Raw genomic sequence first — 8,840 nt, forward strand, 5'->3', positions numbered from 1 at the left:
AATATTTTGTATCAAGACTGCCCAAATGTGCCTTTTCATGTTCAAAACTGTGCACTCTCCTCAAACAATAGCATGGTATTCTTTCATTGTAATGGTTACTGTAGATTGGACAGTGCAGTTAAATTAACAAGAATTTAAGCTTTCTGACAATATCAGATATGTCAATGTCCTGGGAAATGTTCATGTTACTTACAACCTCATGCTAATCGTATTAGCCTACGTTAACTCAACCGTCCCGCAGGGGACCCACCAATCTTGAAGAAGTTTTAACACCGGGGCCACCCAGGTGGTGTCCCCAGTCCTCTGCTGTACTCGCTGTTCACACATGACTGCGTGGCTCTGCACAACACCAGCTCCATCATCCAGTTTGCTGATGACACCTTGGTTGTAGGCCTGATAACCAACAATCACGAGTCAGCCTGTAGATAGGAGGTAAGTGAACTGGCATTGTGGTGCCATGACAACAACCTCTACCCTCAACCTCAGCAAAACAAAGGAGTTGATTGTTGACTTCAGGAAGCAGAGGAGGGAACATGCCCCGATCCACATCAATGGGACCATAGTAGAGAGCATCACAAGTTTTAAGTTCCTCTGCATCTATGTCACCGAGGACTTGTCATGGACCAACACCACCACCACTCTTGTCAAGAGGGCACAACAGAGTCTCTATAATGGTGACAAACGGTGCACAAAAAGGGCCTATATAAAGCTGTCCCATCAGCAGAGTTCCAACAGCAGTCCCAACACCTTACCACTGCTACACCTGGCTATCAGCGGAGCCTTGTCCGGCAGCGAAACAGTTCATTCAGCCTCATTTACTGACTTTAAAAAAACATAGCTGATATGGCTGACTTGCTTAAACAAATGTGGTTTCTACTGACAATTGAGATGTACAAAATATGGCATAAGGGGACGACAAGAGGATAAGAGGCAATCCGTAATTTTGATTAAGACATTAATGAGCGTGCTAGGACGGACGTAGTCAATAGAACTATTTGTTCAGCACTTTTGAAATGAACAGCAACATAATTCAGATCATGGGCCGTTCTTACAGTGTTCTCCCTGTACACCAAGTCAGAACCGTAGGATATATAAAGGAGGCATATAAGCAGACAATGAAAGCTCTTACAATATTCTATGATTACATTTCTCAAAAACACGTTATAGGCTACATGTGCACCACTAAATCAGAACAGTAGGTGAAATGAAGAGGTGAAAATAGACCAAATTACTAGGGTGAAGCACATGGGCTACTAACAGCTTACTACACAACACACTTAGTATTACTCTCTTAGCTACAGTATACATATCTCCCTGGCATATTACATAATTTATGCAGCAGCATACAATACATTTTTGGACTCACCTTGTTGTGCTGTGCTCACTTGAACAGGAAGGTGGTGTGGCGGTCCTTGTGGGCAAATTTGTCATCGAACTTCGTCATCAAAGTCTGACATTCTCTGGAATTGTGGTGCTTTTCAAGACAACTTGGAACAACAACAAAAAAGTTTGAATCATGATGATATCAGTGATCTTCAGGTCGTAGCTCTAGAAAGAGGCCGTGTTCCGAATGTACAATTCAGAGCTTGTTTTTCATGAATTCCCAGTTGTCTTGAACTCACTAAAGTCAGATTTTGCATTTCCAAGTCAAGTTGTTTTGAGCGCGGCACAAATCATGGTTCATGGACAGCATGGCCAATGTTGAATGTTTATCATTTTAAAAAGAAGGAAGGAAAAGAGACCCTTAATCTTAGACTTGGGACCACACAGCCACTCCACTGAATAGCAGGCTAATGATTGCTTTGCAATGCTTGCAGTTAGCCACTGATTCCTTCCAAACCACTCATTGTTGAATTTGCGATTTACATCTTGTTGTGTAATGTTTATGTCCAATGGTTGATGAGCACCGATATGTTTTATCTATAATTTCTCTTCATTATTTCTCTTCAAATGACAAGGATTAAAAAGTATTTGCCAGTAGATTGTCGACTTGATCAGTCCATTCAAAGCTACTGTAGATATAATGTGATTTGACGTCATATTATCTGTGGCCAATGACCTTGAGCCTTCTTGGATGGGCAATTCTAACATAACTCAATGGCAGCACTCAAGGGGCTTCAATTTTCTAGCTCTACCCTTAGACTTGGCGGTGAAGTAGTGTCCCCATGAGTGACAGAACACTGAGCCAATCACGGCGCAATGCTCCGTATTTTCTCCTGGCCCACCACCACAGAAAGCACTAAGCTAGGCTGAAACGCCTGCATTTTGGAGCTGCCTTACTCCTGGAAACAAAAAAGAGACCATGTTTGTATGCAGCTTTATTAACTCAATTATATATACATTTGTTACATTGTTGGCAAACTGTGACACGTAGTAATGCCAAAATAACATGCAAAACAGGAACCCCCCCCCCCAAAAAAAAGATTTGCAATGCTTGTAGTTAACCACTGATTCCTTCCAAACCACTCATTATTTTTAATTGTTTTTTTTTGGTAACCTCATGATTCAAGATGGTTAGTTACTTGGTTGACTAGACAGTTCACTGGTGGAATCTGACACTCAAAAGTAGTGTACTATAAAGGAAATAGGATGACATTTTGGGAAGAGACAGGGTAATTGCAGCCATTTCATCTCTTCTGAAGCAGAAAACATTCCCTTCACCCTTTATTTATAAATTCTACCCCCCCCCCACTTTTTATTTAAAAAGGTGAAATGGCTATGAAGACAAAGCTATTGAAGCAGTAGCTCTAGATTTCAAGCATGCTCTAGAGTTCTCCCCCCTTGGTAGCCATGATCAACCCTTACCTGAAGAGTTTGAAACGTTTTCTGTGTGCTTCACTGTGAATACAAGCTTACAGTGCCTTCAAAAAGTATTCACACCCCTTTACTTTTTCCACATTTCTTTGTGTTACAAAGTGGGATTAAAATGTATACAAAGTGGGATTAAATTATTTATTTTTTTCACGATCTACACAAAATACTCTAATGTCAAAGTGGAAGAAAAATTCTAACATTAGTAAATAAATTACAAAAAAAATCACATCTTGATTAAATAAGAATTCAACCCCCTGAGTCAATACATGTTCGAATCCCCTTGGCAGCGATTATAGCTGTGAGTCTTTCTGCGTATGTCTCTAAGAGCTTTGCACAGATGGATTGCACAGTATTTGCACATTTTTCTATTTAAAATCCTCCAAGCGCTGTCAACTTGGTTGTTGATCATTGCTAGAAAGCCATTTTGAAGTCTTGCCATAGATTTTCAAGCCGATTTAAGTGAAAACTAGGCCACTCAGGGACATTCATTGTCGTCCTGGTAAGCAACTCCAGTGTATATTTGGCCTTGTGTTTTAGGTTATTGTCCTGCTGAAAGGTGAATTTGTCTCCTATTGTCTGTTGGAAAGCAGACTGAACCAGGTTTTCCTCTAGGATTCTGCCTGTGCTTAGCTTTATTCCATTTCTTCTGATCATAAACTCCCTAGTCCTTGTTGATGACAAGCATATCCATAACATGATGAGGCCACCACCATGCTTTAAAATATGAAGAGTGGTACTCAGTGATGTGTTGTGTTGGATTTGCCCCAGACATAACACTTCATATTCAGGACATTATGTAAAAATAATTGCCAAGTCTTTCGCAATTGGTTTGAGATTATTAAATATAAAAGCACTAAATCTTTCCCTAAAAGCAACACTTATTAAGAAGTTTTACTTGAACCCTAAATGATTCTCAAGTAGATTATTAAGAAAAGCTCATCCATTGTTTAAAGCCTCTTTGCCTTTGCACAGATTGCCATGTCTCATTTTCAAAGTATCTCTCTTTTTCAAACAAACATTGCAGAGCTGTCTACAATTTCCATTTCATCCCCCTGAAAAGATAGAACAAATATTACAACAAATATTATGGCTGAACTCAAATGTGCTGTTTGATAAAATACATGTATTTATGGGAATTGATTTATTTGAAAAGGGTATTTTGTTCTTAAATGTTACTGGAAACTGGAATGGTAGAGTTATGTCTTTCATGGAGTTATCAGAATTGTACAGGAAGGTCTGCTCAATTCAAGAATACAACCAACTGATAACAACATTACCCCAAAAATGGAGGAGGCAGGTGGCAGTGGGAGGAGGTAGGGAACTGGTCTGTCTGCCCAATATAAAGGCTCAAAATTGGCAGAGGAATAAAAATAGCATAAATAGGAAAGTATACCAGTTTCATTTGAGGACCAGGATGCTGGCGACTGTGCCACACAGATTGCAAAATAGTTGTGAAGAGATGTTTGATGTACCGATTCCATGGTACAGGGTGTGACTTGATATATAAAACGATGCAAGATTCAAGACTTTGTGCTTTTCAGCTAAAATTATTATATAGATTTCTTGCCACCAACAAAATGTTGAATATTTGGGGCATAAAATCATCGAAGCTCTACAGATTTTGTTGTGATGATACAGAAACAATAGACCATTTATTTTGGTATTGGCCTCGGGTAGCCTGTTTCTGGTCTCAGGTTCAGCAATGGCTGAAAATGCATAACATTGATATAAAATTGACCCTAGAAAAAGTACTGTTGTGAGATCTGGAGAGACCGGAATAATTAATTACTAATATACTAATACTCTTAGTAAAAGTATTTATCTTTAACTTGCAATCTGTGGATTTAATTTGATTAGATAGATTGAAATTGTATGTTAAACATCACAGCATAGTTGAAAGATATACATTTGAAGTCGGAAGTTTACATACACCTTAGCCAAATACATTTAAACTCAGGTTTTCACAATTCCTGACATTTAATCCTAGTAAAAATTCCCTGTCTTAGGTCAGTTAGGATCACCACTTTATTTTAAGAATGTGAAATGTCGGAATAATAGTAGAGAGAATAGTTTATTTCAGCTTTCATTTATTTCATCACTTTTCCAGTGGGTCAGAAGTTTACATACACTCAATTAGTATTTGGTAGCTTTGCCTTTAAATTGTTTAACTTGGGTCAAACTTTTCGGGTAGCCTTCCACAAGCTTCCCACAATAAGTTGGATGAATTTTTGCCCATTCCTCCTGACAGAGCTGGTGTAACTAAGTCAGGTTTGGAGGCCTCCTTGCTCGCGCACGCTTTTTCAGTTCTGCCAACAAATTTTCTATAGGATTGAGGTCAGGGCTTTGTGATGGCCACTCCAATACCTTGACTTTGTTGTCCTTAAGCCATTTTGCTACAACTTTGGAAGTGTGCTTGGGGTCATTGTCCATTTGGAAGAACCATTTGCAACCAAGCTTTAACTTCCTGACTGATGTCTTGAGATGTTGCTTCAATATAACCACATCCTTTTCCTTCCTGATGAAGCTATCTATTTTGTGAAGTGCACCCGTCCCTCCTACAGCAAAGCACCCCCACAACATGATGCTGCTTCACAGTTGGGATGGTGTTCTTCAGCTTGCAAGCCTCCCCCTTTTTCCTACAAACATAACGATGGTCATTATGGCCAAACAGTTCTATTTTTGTTTCATCAGACCAGAGGACATTTCTCCAGAAAGTACCATCTTTGTCCCCATGTGCAGTTGCAAACCGTAGTCTCTTTTTTATGGCGGTTTTGGAGCAGTGGCTTCTTCCTTGCTGAGCGGCCTTTCAGGTTATGTCGATATAGGATTCGTTTTACTGTGGATATAGATACTTTTGTACCTGTTTCCTCCAGCATCTTCACAAGGTCCTTTGCTGTTGTTCTGGAATTGATTTGCTCTTTTCGCACCAAAGTATGTTCGTCTCTAGGAGACAGAACGCGTCTCCTTCCTAAGCGGTATGACGGCTGCATTGTCCCATGGTGTTTATACTTGCGTACTATTGCTTGTACAGATGAATGTGGTACTTCCAGGCATTTGGAAATTGCTCCCAAGGATGAACCAGACTTGCGGAGGTCTACAATATGTTTTCTGAGGTCTTGGCTGATTTCTTGTGATTTTCCCATGATATCAAGGAAAGAGGCACTGAGTTTGAAGGTAAGCCTTGAAATACATCCACAGGTACAACTCCAATTAACTCAAATTATGTCAGTTAGCCTGTCAGAAGCTTCCAAAGCCATGACATAATTTTCTGGGATTTTCCAAGCTGTTTAAAGGCACATTCAACTTAGTGTATGTAAACTTCTGACCCACTGGAATTGTGATACAGTGAATTATAAAATTACTTGTGTCATGCACAAAGTAGATGTCCTAACCGACTTGCTAATTCTATAGTTTGTTAGCAAGAAATTTGTGGAGTGGTTTAAAAATTAGTTTTTAACCAAAGTGTATGTAATCTTCTGATTTCAACTGTATGTTGCGTAGAAATCCGAAGAGGGTGGCCAGCAGAGATAGGTGGGATGGGCTAAGCGAAGCTGAGTGTAACGTCTGCTTCCATCTCACACCCTCAAACACGTAGATCCCCTGAACGCAGCTCACTTTCCAGCCGACTTTCCAGCTCACACTCTCAAACATCTCGATCCTGTAATGTTTGTCGTCTTCCTCTGATGAGGAGTAAGAGAGGTCGGAAGTGTCCATTATAATAAGACAAACTGAACACTAAAAAAAATACAAAATAACAAAGTGAAACAAATGAAGCAGTCCTGTGTGGCAACAAACACTAACACGGAAAATAATCACCCACAAATCAAAAGTGAAACCAGGCTATCTAAATATGGTTCTCAATTAGGGACAACGATCAACAGCTGCCTCTGATTGAGAACCATACCAGGCCAAACACAGAAATCCCAAAACATAGAAAAAGGAACATAGACAACCCACCCAACTCACGGCCTGACCACACTAAAACAAAGACATAATAAAACAACTAAGGTCAGAACGTGACAGATCCCCACAGCTCACTATCCAGATCCCAATGACCTGAATTCTAATCAGCTGTCCACACACCTGTATGTCATTATCACACACTATTTAGTTAAGTTCTTTGCTCCCATCACTGTGAGGTATTGTTTGTTTTGTGACACACATCTTTCAGAGAATTGGTGGTCCTGTGATTTACTGCTCCCGTGTGTGATGCCTTTTGCCTATTCCCTATCTGTACTTTAGCCTATCGGATTTCCTGTTATCTACCTATTACATGATCTCCTGGACTAGCCTTCTCCCTGCCTGTACTGTTGCTTTTTTGGAGCCCCTGTGTATGACCTTCTGCCTGCCCCTGGACCCAGCTACCTGCCTCCTCCTGTGTTTTTTTTCTTTTCAAAAACACCTGTGCCCTGCACTTGAAACCAATGCTCTTTCTCCCCTCATGTTCATTACAGAATACCTCACCAAAAAAGGGTGTGACTCGGGAGGGAAAGTCTATATGTTTTCTCTTTCTTTGTTTTTGGCCGAGTGTGGTTCCCAATCAGAGGCAGCTGTCTATCGTTGTCTCTGATTGGGGATTACAACAACAGATGGATTCAGTGGAGCTGCAGCTACGTCTGGGCCGACAGGATGAACGAATCGATGAACTCTGCGACCTCTTTCGCCAGTCCATTCCTGCTTCACCCTTATCAGGTGCCACAGCCTCCTCTCGTTCTTCTCCCCCATATCCATGACTAATAAATACGACGGCTCCCCAGGGAAATGTCAAGGATTTCTCATGCAATGTAACCTGTACATAGACCATCATATCGCTGACTTCACCTCTGACAAAGACAGGGTGGACTTTGTCATTTCCCTACTCACAGGCAAAGCTCTGGATTGGGTCACAGCCTTGTGGAATGCTCAAAGTTCTGACCTGTCCTCTGAATCATATTTCCACGCTCTCTTTAAATAGGGGATCAACCATTAAGTTGCAGGGGGTCACACCGGGGACCTGTTATGTGAGCTGTGACAGGACCATCTCTCCACCACTGAGTATGCCCTTGAGTTCCGTATCATGGCTGCCGGCAGTGGATGGAGTGAACCAGCTCTCCTTACAGTCTCCCGGATGGGTCTTAATCAGGAGTTACAGACCGAACTGGCCTGCAGAGGAGATTTAACGGACCTAAACCAATACATCCGGATGTCCATATCCAATGGCAACCTACTGGTGGACCGCAGACCTATACAGTCGCCCGTGGCCTGCGAGTCTTCCACACCATTCTCTCGTTCAAAATGGTCCAATAGCCCCGAACCCATGCAACTCGGCCACGGCCCTCTCACGCCTGCCGGAGGTTACGTGAAAACCTGTGCCTCTATTGTGGAGAGAGTGACCACCTACTCAATAGCTGTCCGATTTGCCCCACACGAATGGGTGAACACAACCCCTCCACTTCCGCCCGGGTAAGCACCTCTGTGTTTTTGAACATTACCTAAAGGCAGTTTGTGATCCCAGCTCTTCTTTCTGTTAATGGGGTCACTCAGTTTGTGGTGGGACTAGTGGACTCGGGGGCTGCAGGGAATTTCATTGATGAACAATTGGCACAAGTTAATCCCAGTTAATCCTCCCTTTAGGATTAATGCGCTGGACAGACAACGTCTCAGAACTGGTTTTGTGACTCGCATGACTGAAAGTGGTGTTGTCTTCACCTGAAGAACCCCTCATCCTTGGTCACCCCTGGCTAAGCCTTCACAACCCTGCCATCTCCTGGTGGCAATGGAACTGCTGTCATGCACTCACACCTGTTTTAAGAACTGCTTCAGTCTACCCAGTCGAGCCACTTCTATAGAAGGATCGGAGTCTGCCATTCCAGTCCACATCCCACCTGTATATGCCCAGTTCCTTGGTGTCTTCAGCAAGAAAAAGGCGTCCATTCTGCCCCCTCATCGCCCGGAGGACTGCGTGATCGACCTCCTTCCTGGGGCATCATCACCTAAGGGTCGGATCTACCCCTTATCTATCCCAGATAATGAGGCTATGGACACCT

Source organism: Oncorhynchus masou, chromosome 21, assembly GCF_036934945.1.
Source record: "Oncorhynchus masou masou isolate Uvic2021 chromosome 21, UVic_Omas_1.1, whole genome shotgun sequence".
In the NCBI taxonomy this organism is placed as follows: Eukaryota; Metazoa; Chordata; class Actinopteri; order Salmoniformes; family Salmonidae; genus Oncorhynchus; species Oncorhynchus masou.